A 13,128-nucleotide genomic window follows, 5' to 3' on the forward strand; every position below is an offset into this window, starting at 1 on the left:
AAAACCTACGGATGTGTGTTATTGAAAATAGCGAGAGGCCTAGAGGGGTTATTAGCACGGCATCTGTGAACAAGGTATCCATGGATAGCACCACGTGGTTGGAGTTACTAAACTGTAATGATGCAGTTAGGAGATACCAGAGGAATACATACGTATATACTGTATTTCCAATATTGGAGTTGTCATACTGGTTCAGTGGCTATCGTAGAGGGGAAACCTGAGTTTTCAGAAGCAGAAATGCAATCAAGGCAACGGATATTTAGAGAACATTTAGCTAATGGGGATTATAGTGAACATGTTGAAGCGGTAAGCTGGCTCTTGGCAGAATTTGGGGATACGGTAGCCTTACAAGGTGATAAATTGGGCTTGACTAATGTGTTAGAGCATAAGGTAAATTTGGAGTGTGGCACAAAACCTATTTATATTCCTGCATATTGCATACTTTTCAAAATCAGAGAACAGATAGAGAAAGAAATCAATAGATGGGAGAAAGAAGGAATCATTAAACCTAGCGTGTCTCCTTACAACTTTCCCTTGCTAGCGGTGCCTAAGAAGGACGGTTCTGTCCGTGTATGCGTCAATTTTAGACGTTTAAATGAAAAGACAATCCCTGACCGCTATCCAGTCGCGTGGATACCAGATCTTTTTGTTGAAATCGGGGGACATAATATTTATAGCTCAATTGATTTGGTACAGGGTTTTTTGTAGCTCCGTGTTAGTGAGGAATACACCGCTTTTTCAGTGCCCAAGGGACACTATGAATTTACGCAAATGCCTTTTGGTTTATCGGGCAGTCCGATGACTTTTACCAGGTTGGTGAACACAGTTTTGCACTGGTTATTGGGCAAAAATGTTTTTGTGTATATAGATGACATATTGGTCGCAACAGACCAGATCGCGCAACACCTGGAAGTGCTTACAGAAGTACTAAGGAGGCTTAGATTAGCAGGGTTGACAATTAAGATAGTTAAGTGTTCGTTCTTGAAAAAGCAAATCACATATCTAGGCCATGTCATATCTAAGGAAGGGGTTAGAGTAAATGACAATAAAGTCAAAGCAATAGCGAATTTTTGCACCCCCAGATCAAAAAAAGAAATGAACTCATTCCTGGGTTTCGCACGCTTCTTCAGGAGGTTTGTGAAAGGGTTCTCTAATATAGCAGCTCACCTAACTGATGTATTGCGGGAAGACATTCAATTTCAATGGAAGGAACCCCAGGCGGAGAGTTTTCAAAAGCTCAAGGACACGCTAATGAATCCTCCTGTTTTGAAGTTTCCAGATTTTGGCAAACCTTTTACATTAGTGACCGATGCCAGCCAGGAATGTATAGGTGCTTGCCTTATGCAAATTTTTGTAGGGAAATTCCATCCCATAGCTTTTTATGGCAGGAAGTTCAGGACAAAGGGCAGTAACAAGAGATCAATGGCTACCATAGATAAAGAAACCTTTGCAATAGTGTCGAGCTTGGTTCATTTTAAAATGTTACTGATGGGGAACAAAGTAGAATCTTACAGACCACAAACAATTATTAGATCATTTTAATAAACCCGATTTGTCACCTAAAAGAGCTCGATGGTTTTTGACTATCAGAGATTTTGATGCAAAGCTCAAATATATAGAGGGCAAATTAAACATAGTTGGAGTTCGAAGGTAATCTATTGTTAGGAAAATTAGATATAAATTGAGAACCAGTGAAAGTAAAGGAGATATGACACAGATCGTAATTCCAAAAGTCCTAATTCCAGTGGTTTTGGATATAGTTCATTGCAGGTTCGGTAGTCCACACTTGGGAATAGAAAAAAACGTATGATGAGGTTCGTGCTAAATACATTTGGAAAAACATGGGGAAAGATGTGGAAAATTTTGTCAGGAATTGTGCAATGTGCAATGCATGTAAGCCTGCAAGAATAACTTCATGCAAATTAGGATCGTATCTTATACCGAGTAGACCTTTTCAGAGAATACATATGGATATCCTGGGGAATTTTAGTGAGTGCAGGTATGCAAACAAGTACTTGTTAGTGATAATAGATGAACTTACAAGGGTAGTAGAAATTTTCCCACTTAAGCATAAAACGGCTGAAGAAGTAGCCGTAACATTCTTTAATGGTATCATTTGCAGATACGGCTCACCTGAAGTTCTATTGACCGACAATGGTAGAGAATTTGTGAACAAAAATTTGGAATGTTTAGCAGAAGTCATGGGGATACAGAAAGTAATAATTATTCCATACAGACCTGAGGCTAATGGGTTGTGTGAACGAGCAAACAGGAAAGTGCTCGAGGCCCTCAGGAAAACTGTAGGTAGTAATGATAAGAATTGGGACAGATATGTTGATGTTGCTAGACATGGTAATGATAAGAATTGGGACAGATATGTTGATGTTGTTAGACATAGCACTAACACTATGGCTGGTGATTCCATTAAAATGTCTCAATTTGAGGCTTTGTTTGGTTGCCCAGCATGAGGCACATTTGATTTGTTGACTATACCTCATCATGGGGAGGATACAATCGAGGCATTGGTATCCACAGCGAGAGAGAGACATGCTTGTCTCAGCCGTAGTCTCAAATCCACAACTAGAGAGATGGTACAGAAAAATATTAGTAAAACATCTGATCCCAAGATCATTGTTGGAGACAAGGTATTTTTAAAACTTAACATGGGAAATGAACTGAACTACAAATTAGGCCCGAAGTTTGAAGGTCCTTTTAAAGTCACTGAGGAAAAAATTGGAAACATATTTGTAGTCTTAGAGGTAAAAACAGGTCGGTCGAGGTTAACACATATCTCGAAATTGAAAAGAATTGCTGTGGGAATTAATATATTGTCGCGCAATTACATTTTTTTCCTTTTTTTTTCTTGCTGTCTTTTTTTTGCAATTTGGTGGTGAAATGCTTTAACGCTTTTTTTATCTCATTCATTTCCTTTTACTGTTTTTTTCTTATTATGCGCAAATCTGCAGCGTTTTGGCATAAGATTTCGGGGTTCATATTTTACGAGGAAAGTTGTTGGAAATACGGCAAATTTCTGTTTTAGCTGAGAAACGTGATGATGAATATGTGATAATTCCTGCGTGTAGGATATTTGGGGCATAATGGTTTCTGGTGTTCCAAGTCTGCCTAGAAAAATCTATAGTGTTAACAGGTGGATTAAGGCTGATAATGCTGTGATGAATCCAGTTGCTGATTTTTCCCTTTGGAGTTGATTACTCAGAGATTTGCACTATTCTCTGTTGACTATGGCATTCCACAGAGGTGTTCTTTGTAAGGGGGTTCTTTTCCGGTCGTTTCTGGTCGATGGGATTGTTGCGGTAGTAAATTCTGTAACGATACATATTGCATTTTTGGAAAGATATTGAATTATATGTTTTTTCTTCTCTTATGTGTGCTGTGTAATGGGGGAAAGTTCACTTACTATTGTTGCTATTATCTTTTTTTCTCTTTTTTCTTTTCCTACAAGAGATGTCATAATTGGTGTTAAGCTCTCAAAAACATTTCTATTTTAGATAGGAGATATAATTTGTCAGGGTATATGAGTTAGATAGAAGGGGTGTTCAACATTATATTTCATATAGGTTAGTTATATAAACAATAAAAGGGGTTTTTGCTGTTAGACATTGTGGGTTCACTTTTGATAGTGTGTTTGTCAGATATGGGATTACTTGTGAGGATTCAGTGGGTAAAGATTATATTTTGTTTAGTAGGAAATTTTCAATATTTGAATAGGAGATTAAGTATATCAATTAATGATGGATTTGTGGGGTAAGGCAAGATTTTAGTTATTCTATGATCATGTAGACTTTTTAAATATGGACACACAATGAATTTAGAGAGTTCCCAACTTCATGTGATGTTGACGATGGAAACAACTTTGTTCTACAGTACCAGAGGTCGAGCTGAGTCTACACACGAATGGCGATTCTATGGACTGCCTTTGCAACAGATGTGATGTCGTCGGTATATCATCTCAGGATACGTTCTGGGATAAATCAGGAGTCTACAATCTTGTATGAGGCGGGTGCGAGTAGCACTTACATGGAAGTCACAGGATATTTCCTTGACAACGAGGTGGTGACCACGTTTCCTTCAGTAGAAAACGTTGGATCTACAGTTTCGCAATGAGGGGGTGTTGGATACACTCACAAAGGTCGCAGACACTGAATAATGGCACGTGCTGAGTTGTTTCGAGGTGGTTTATGCACTCGACCTGCGTCTACAACTATTCGTCAAGTTCTGCTTATCTTAGTGACGTGGATGAGCTTTTCATCAATGAAAGTTACACAATTCCAATAATAGTGGTCATGCTAGGTGTTATACTGATCACAATTTGTGCGCTAGGAGTTCTTAAACTTCTGTGCATCCGGCGAGGCACATGGGCTCCAGCAACGGAGGTAGCCCTAAATCATGTGGCAAATTGATACATTGTGCATTAGTTGCTGATGTGATGCGCGACAGGAGTGCACAAAGGACATAGGTGACAGAGCCATCTTTTAGATATGAATTGATGTGTTAGTGAATTACATATCGTGTCAGCTGCTCTTGCTTGGAGACAGAGTGAGCTGTACAGGTAGCCGCCTTGAATGAAGGAATCTGATGCGTATACATTTTTAAGCCGGTGGCAGTCCGTACTGTTGCCAGGGGCAGTTTTGAGGCGTGGTGGGTATGTACATTCGTTTGTACGGATGTCACAGGTCTGACCAATTGAGGCATTGGAGGGAAAGACACATTCCTTTGTGATAGGAAGAAAGACGGTTGAGTGTCGGGAGAAAATCCCCATCTCAAAGGTATGGCACATATTTTAAATGACTTAGAAACATTTGCCTTTGAAAAGAGAGAAGTGTGAAATGTATCTCTTTACTTAACCCTCTTACGCCGAATGGACGTATTAAACGTCGAGTCAAAATGTCTCCCGTATGCCGAATGGACGTATCATACGTCGACTCCAAAAAGTTTTTTAAAAAATTCGCGGAAAAATACTTATAGGCCTACCAGCCACAAAATTTTGAATCACGCGCCTTGGGGAATGCTGGGAGTTCACGGATCAAGGCGTTGTTTTGTTTACAATCGCTACGCAGGCGCGCAAGCGCGAATTTCTTTCTTATCACACTAAAAGGTATCAGTGAAACATTTCGGAAATTATTTCGTCACTTTGACATAATATTTGCACCATTTTAAATTATTCTTTACATGAAGTATTATATATGAAAATGTGCGCAATTTTATGTAAAATACAATAAAAAAATACTCATGATTGTAGCTTTCATCAATTTTGAAATATTTTCATATAAATAACGATAAGTGCAAAAATTTCAACCTTCTGTCAACTTTGACTCTACCGAAATGGTCAAGAAACGCAATTGTAAGCTAAAACTCTTATATTATAGTAATATTCAATCATTTGCCTTAATTTTTCAACAAATTGGACGTCTCTAGCACAATATTTCGATTTATGGTGTATTTATGAAAAAACTTTTTCCTTACGTTCGCGCGGTAACTCTTCCGATAAATTTTTTTGTGCAATTGTCCTAATGTTTGCACCATTTTAAATTTGCCGTTACATAAAGTTTATATATGGAAATGTGTGCAATTTCATGCACAATACAACTAAAAACAACCCATGGTTGTAGCTTTTATCAGTTTTGGAATATTTTCATATAAATAACGTTAAGTGCAAAAATTTCAACTTTTGGTCAACGTTGACTCTACCGAAATGGTCGAAAAACGCAATTGTAAGCTAAAACTCTTATATTCTAGTAATATTCAACCATTTACCTTCATTTTGCAACGACTTGGAAGTCTCTAGCACAATATTTCGATTTATTTATGGTGAATTTATGAAAAAAAAAAACATTTTCCTTACGTCCGCGCGGTAACTCTTCCGAAAAAATCGGAATTTTTTTGTGCGGTTTTCGAAATGTTTGCACAATTTAAAATTAGCTGTTACATAAAGTTTTATATATGAAAATGTGCGCAATTTCATGTAGAATACAACTAAAAATTATTGAAGGTTGTAGCTTTTCTGTTTTTTCAAAATATTTGTAAATAAATCACGATAAATAGAAAAAAACCACGTTTGGTCAAATTTGACTCTACCGAAATAGTTGAAAAACGCAATTGTAAGCTAAAACGCTTACAGCCTAGTAATATTCAAGTCATATATCTTCATTTTGAAACAAATTTGAAGTCTCTAGAACAATATTGTGATTTATGGTGAATTTTTGAAAAATATATTTACTTCCCTCCGCGCGACGATTCGCAGCCGCAAGTCTCTGAAATGTGTACATCGCATTATCCTAATATTTGCTCCTTTTCATATTAGCCATTTTATAGAGTTTCAAATATCAAAATTTGCGCAAATTCATGAAGAATACAATAAAAAATAATTGAAGGTGGTAGCTTTTCCCATCTTTGAAATATGTGCATATGAAAAAATATATATATAAACATTTTGACATTTGGTCAATTTTAACTCGTCCGAAATGGTCGAAATCTGCAATTCTAATCTAAAACTCTTACAGTATCGTAATATTCAATCATTTGTCTTCATTTTGAAACAAATTGGAAGTCTCTAGAACAATATTTAGATTTACGGTGAATTTTTGAAAAAAACATTTTTTTACGTCCACACGTTACGAATTCATACATCATTTTGTGATAATATGTTTTCGGTGTTGCTTTTATTGTTTTACAATGTATTATATATCAAAATGATTGAAATTTATTGTAAAATACAACGAAAAAAAAGTAACTCGTTAGCTTTGACCGTTTTTTCTTTGCACAATTATGTATGAATTTTTTTTTTCGCTACCATATATCGCATTATTTGCATATGATAATGATATTATTTTTAATTTCTGGTAGTTGCATACTAAACTTCAGGCAATGACAAAAAAAGGAGCCAAAAATGAACTCTTAATCTTCAAAACTAAGAGCGCTGTGATTTAAAAAAAAAAAAAAATTTTCCGCTTTCGCTCTCACTCCAAACCTGGCCCGGCATACGGGAGAGGTTTTGATTTTTAGGGCTTCGGCGTAAGAGGGTTAATATTGCCTTTGAAAAGAGAGAAGGGTGAAGTGTATCTTTTTACTTAATATTGTGTTATATATCTTTATTACATATGGGCCCTATTCCATGATATTAGAGACGGGATTCTCTAACTTGACTAATACAATGTAACAATTGACATTTTGAGTCTGGGAGTGAATACTTAGCCAGGAGAGTGGAATGATAACTTTATAGTTCTCTTTGTGGGGCAGACTTGGGTTTTTATCACAATGACTTATTAATCATTTTCTTCTATTTTATGTTTATCTGCTTTGGGTAATAAATTGTATATTTTTATATTTAAGTGAGCTTAATAGCCTAATGATGTGTTTGCAGATAGAGGACGCCCGCTGTCAACAAGTAAGGGTTTTCAATTAGTGTAGTTTTGTCAAATGGGGGGAGGGGGGGGCGTGGGCCTGAGATATATATATTATTCAAAATTCCACCTCGTCTCCTCCCAGAAAAGACATTTACATTGAAAATTTAGGCCTTGACTCGAGGACGAGGGGTTTGAACAAGAAAAAATGGGGTTGAAAACTAATCTTCCCAGGCATAAGGCCAGGTTTACTGAAGTGGGAGGAATTTACATAAAAGCTGGACTTTAGTTTTAAAAGCACTTTTTTACATAAATTTGCAGAGGTCCAGGAAACACAAGGGGTAGGAGAACTTCTCTCAGTCTACCCGAACATGTGGGGGAGCAGCCCGGTCACGTGGGTAGGAAAATTGCGCAACGGAGCAAAATTGCAAGCTTCAAAGGACTTCCAAGTTCTACCACAGCCAGGTACAGCGTTTGTCTGCAAGTAGAGGGGGCAAGGCATAAGGCAGGGCACATGTGGGGAAACTTTACTCACTGTTTTCTCTCAATCAAAAGGCCACTCAGGGAGGAAATGAAATGACTGGGAAGTTTACACAGCAAGAACGATTTCGTGGCTTACATTCACTAGGGGAATATTAATAGTATCACAGGGGAGTAATTACAGAATTGAGCCCAGATGGCGAAAGGGAATGAAACACTGCACTGCACAAGACGCCTTTGAGAATGAAATGAAATACAAAGATAAAACAATTCCCTGGTTGAAATGGAATTTCCCGTACAATACCTTTAGATGATGCTGGTTGTCTCCTTCTCTAAGTCACCACACTATGGACTGTTAAAAATATACTTGGGCTTCCCAAAGCATGAAAAAGCAGGCCCAGGAGGTGGGTGGGGGGCAGCGACTCTGGTAAGGGGCCAGTGGTCTGACCTTGCCTAGGTCCCGTCGTCTTCTGAGACTCCTCTCCTGGATTCAAGGCCTTTTAAAGAGGTTGCTTGTAGGGGGTAATTCCAAGCACCAATGGGAGAAGAGGATAGCTTTTCAAAAGAGAAAGGGAGAATGGAGAGAATGGGTTCTTTTCCAAGTGGAAGGGGCGACTTGTATAACATAGATGCATGAAACTTGGGTTAAAGATTATTTCTGTCCTTGGTTTTGCTTAAATCTTGAACACCTCCCCATTCTAGAGGACATTTCAACCCTGGACAGGTTGGAATGGACAAGACAAGCTAGAACCAAGGACCAATTGCAATATAGATTACTGAGCCTTCCGTTCTCCCTTGAGTGAACTTATAATATAAGCAATATTGTAAATCTGCCAATTCTGATATTCATGAAGTCTTACGCGACAGGCAGAGAATTAAGTAAAATGAAGTGTGACTTGACTAAAAATTAACTTTCTATATTCAAATACACTTAAAATATGATGCCACACAGAGAATAACAATGAACAACAATAAGTTGTTATATATATAATTAGACCTATGGGTAAGTTACATCCTACATAATACTACTAGCTCAGCTTTTCAGGGTAACACATCTTATCTGACTATCCTGATGAATTGATATGACACGTCCAGGTGTGTTAATGGCCCTACGGTTTCGTGAAGTTACTTTGTCTCATAAGAAGACGACATCTAACCCTATTAATTATATCAGCACTAACATTAGTGCACTAACAAGGGGAAAATTAATGCAGTAATTCTTCGTAGGGATTAGATAAGATAACACGCACAGACAAGAAAATGAAATGTAAATTTTATCAAAACAACGTCAATCTCACAAAATATAAAGACTAGGGAATAACACTAAATCAGAACAGCTAACCAACTAATGTACAAACGAGCCAGGCTTCAAAATTATCTCTAAGCTATAGCAACGTTTGCTGGCTAAAATTTTCCTAAGTTAGATGGAATTCTAAGTGCCTAGAATAGGGCACGGTGCCAATTGTGGCACTCTTACGACAGTAGTTTGTAAAGAAGTACTAAATTATACAAGGCCAGGGTAGCTGGCAGTTTGGCTCTGCCTAAGCAGGGCATACAAGAAAGGAAACCAAGGAAGATAAGATACAGACAATGCAAAAGGAAAGAAGAAAGTTACGAAAGGATCAGAAAGAAGTAGAAGTAGCAGAGTCTGTCACTCTCTTCTGGATGGAGAGGGTCAGAATTCTCTATAAAAGGATGGCACTGTACCAAGCTCTAGTGCAGAGAGGCTACTGGTTCTCGTAAGGTTTTGGAAAACCTCGACGCCCTTTTCTCTTCTTGAGAGATCGGTTTGACGGTGCCATGGATGGCATTGGAGGATTCAAGCCCTTTGAAGATTCCGAAGGGGCATATGCTCCAGCTGCTGCGACAACTGGAGCCTTGGCACTCGTCCCCGTGCCTAATGCTGCGTGGCTCGGTTCCCCGAGTTCTTCAGCCAAATAGGATTCGGCAGAGTCATTACTCCGGGACTGGTTCGCTGCTGACGGAGGGGGATTGGATTAGGTAATGGAATTCGGGATGTGTTTACCCATAGGGAGGACCGACTCTTGGGCGGGCTGAAAGAGAATTTCAAGCTCCCTTTCAGCAGCTTGAATTTCTCTTTCAGCCGCTTCTCTTCTTTCTTGCGCTTCTCTTTCAGCAGCTTGTGCTTCCCCCTCCTTCTCCTTTTCGGTTGCTCTCTCTTGGGCTGCCTCCTTCAGCTTATCATTCACCCAATTGATCAGCTTTGCGCCCTCCAGCCCCAGGGCTCGTCCGGCTTCTGTGAAGGCCTTAGCCTCCTCCAGTTCTGCGTTACTGGCCATCTCCTCAGCCGTAAAACGCCAGTAGACTAGCCTGAGAATAATAGGGTAGAAAGCAGTTGCAAAATCAGCAAATGTCACCAGAGGTATGCGGAAAAGCTCGACGCAGACTTGGCAAGATGACCGTAAATCCCTGCAAACACAGTTACTACTGGTGCGTAGCACGGCGGAAAACTCACGCCGTAGAATCTCTGTGATTACAGTTCGGCGGAGAACTCGCTGCCGGTAATGGATTTGGCAATAAGTTTCGTAAAATAGAACGAAAGACCCTGGTTACAAAATTCACGGAATCCTCACGTGAAAAAGTAGCAAAAGGATTTCGTAGAGGCGGAAACTCGGCGCCAATATGTATTTGTATGGTAAAAGGGAAAATGAAATTTCATTCACGAAATTCACGGAATCCTCACGTGAAAAGGTAGGAAAGGGATGTCGTAAAGGCGGAAATTCAACGCCCGTACGGACTTGTAAGATAAAAGGGGGATTTAAAGATCCTATCCCGTTTAGACGTGCGAGATTTGCCATCGAGAGAGAGAGAGAGAGAGAGAGAGAGAGAGCTAGCACGCGTTGTTTCACATAAAAAAATAACGCACGAAAATACCTTTATGACACGGGATTTGCGATTAACTAGCAATTCACGATATTTTCATTTTGAAGCTTACTCCCTAACCTCTGTTCTTCATGCAATGGCACATAACATTAAAATTTCTCTCTCGATCTAGGGTTTATCAGCCTACACGTGGCCTCTTTCTATCGCTACAATGGTAGTCAGATTTTATATATCCCTAACTAGAATAACTAGTTCTACACAAACACTAGAAAATAAAATAAAATTTACCTTATTCCTGTTGTGGAGAATTTGGAAACCTTGCCTTCGCTTGCTCATAAAAATATTAAGGAATTCAGATTCGTTTCTTTCGTGATTTTTGCTTAACAATCTATATAACGAAATAGCGGTTTAGGGTCACCATCATTCAAAATTCCACCTCGTCTCCTCCCAGAAAATACATTTACATTGAAAATTTAGGCCTTGACTCGAGGACAAGGGGTATGAACAAAAAAAAAAATGGGTTGAAAACTAAACTTCCCAGGCATAAGGCCAGGGATACTGAAGGGGGAGGAATTTACATAAAAGCTGGACTCAAGTTTTAAAAGCACTGTATTTACATAAATTTGCAGAGGTCCAGGAAACACAAGAGGTAGGAGAACTTCTCTCAGTCTACCCGAACACGTGGACGGAGCAGCCCGGTCACGTGGTGGGAAAATTGCACAACGGAGCAAAATTGCAAGCTTCAAAGGACTTCCAAGTTCTACCACAGCCAGGCACAGCGTTTGTCTGCAAGTAGAGGGGGCAAGACATAAAGCAGGGCACATGTGAGGAAACTTTACTCACTGTTTTCTCTCAATCAAAAGGCTACTCAGGGGGGAAATGAAATGACTGGGAAGTTTACAAAGCAGGAACTATTTCGTGGCTTAAATTCACTAGGGGAATATTACTAGTATCACAGGGGAGTAATTACAGAATTGAGCCCAGATGGCGAAAGGGAATGAAACACTGCACAAGCCGCCTTGGAGAATGAAATGAAATACAGACAAAGATAAAACAATGCCCTGGTTGAAATGGAATTTCCCGTACAGTACTTTTAGATGATGCTGGTTTTCTCCTTCTCTAAGTCGCGACACTATGGACTTTCAAAAATATACTTGGGCTTCCCAAAGCATGAAAAGCAGGCCCAGGAGTGGGGAGGGGGGCAGCGACTCTGGTAAGGGGCCAGTGGTCTGACCTAGCCTAGGTCCCGTCGTCTTCTGAGACTCCTCTCCTGGATTCAAGGCCTTTTAAAGAGGTCGCTTGTAGGGGGTAATTCCAAGCACCAATGGGAGAAGAGGATTATTTCTTTCCTTGGTTCTGCTTAAACCACCTTGAACAATATATATATATATATATATATATATATATATATATATATATATATATATATATATATATATATATATATATATATATATATATATATATATATGAATAACTTGATCACGAAGTATATAAAACGTGATGCTATTTATGAATAAAGGTTTTTTTTGCTATGAAGGAAAAATTGAAAAAGCGAGATAGCCAAGTACTTTCGGTCCTGTTCGGACCCTTTACTGAGGCAAACTGATTTTACAGAAAACAACATAGTCAAAAGAAAGCTTAATATACGAACTGACACTACAAGATTAGCAAGCAATAAGGGCGATTTTTCACTCTACAGAAAGGAGGAGCCGCCTGAGGGTACTTATAAATTATCACCTAAAATTATTAACAAGAAGCTCATTCCTTCTGATATCCTTAGGTTTAGTCATAAGGATATGCCGTGATTGAATACTGCATATAAGCTTGCCTGCTGTGAAAAACAATAATCCTATTACATGGAGACAAAATAGGTCAGATTTTTTGTTTCATAATTTTATAGAGCTTTGAAGTCAAGGCCAGTTTACATACATTCTTTCAAGACAAACAATTTCTTTTGTTTTTATGTTTTACTTATATAAGCGGATGAGTTTCTTATAGGTTTCTTAATTGATTTTTGAAATCTGTATGGCCATAATAACATAAATATGGAATTTTTTTTTTATTTCGTAAAAAATTAACTTGTTCATCCAAAGCAACAATTACAAACAATTAAGAACACATGATAAAAGCAACAAGAAAAATATTCATATTTGTGATGACTATTCTACACCTACCGATAACGACATCATAACCATTTAGAAAAGATCAAGAATATTGGCCAAGATAAATTCAACAAAATATGATTTGTGGATGAAGGGATATGCTCGTGGATCTGAAATTATTTTCCAACAAGGCCGAATGGCGATTAAAATTGAAATCCTAATGGATGGTTGCAACGATGTCCTATTCGATTAAATATTGGATGAAAAACTCGTAAGCAATTTCTCTTTCAAGTTTTATGATTTCATAGTGGTAGAGTTTTTGATAGTTTTAAGGCCCA

Source organism: Macrobrachium nipponense, chromosome 16, assembly GCF_015104395.2.
Source record: "Macrobrachium nipponense isolate FS-2020 chromosome 16, ASM1510439v2, whole genome shotgun sequence".
In the NCBI taxonomy this organism is placed as follows: Eukaryota; Metazoa; Arthropoda; class Malacostraca; order Decapoda; family Palaemonidae; genus Macrobrachium; species Macrobrachium nipponense.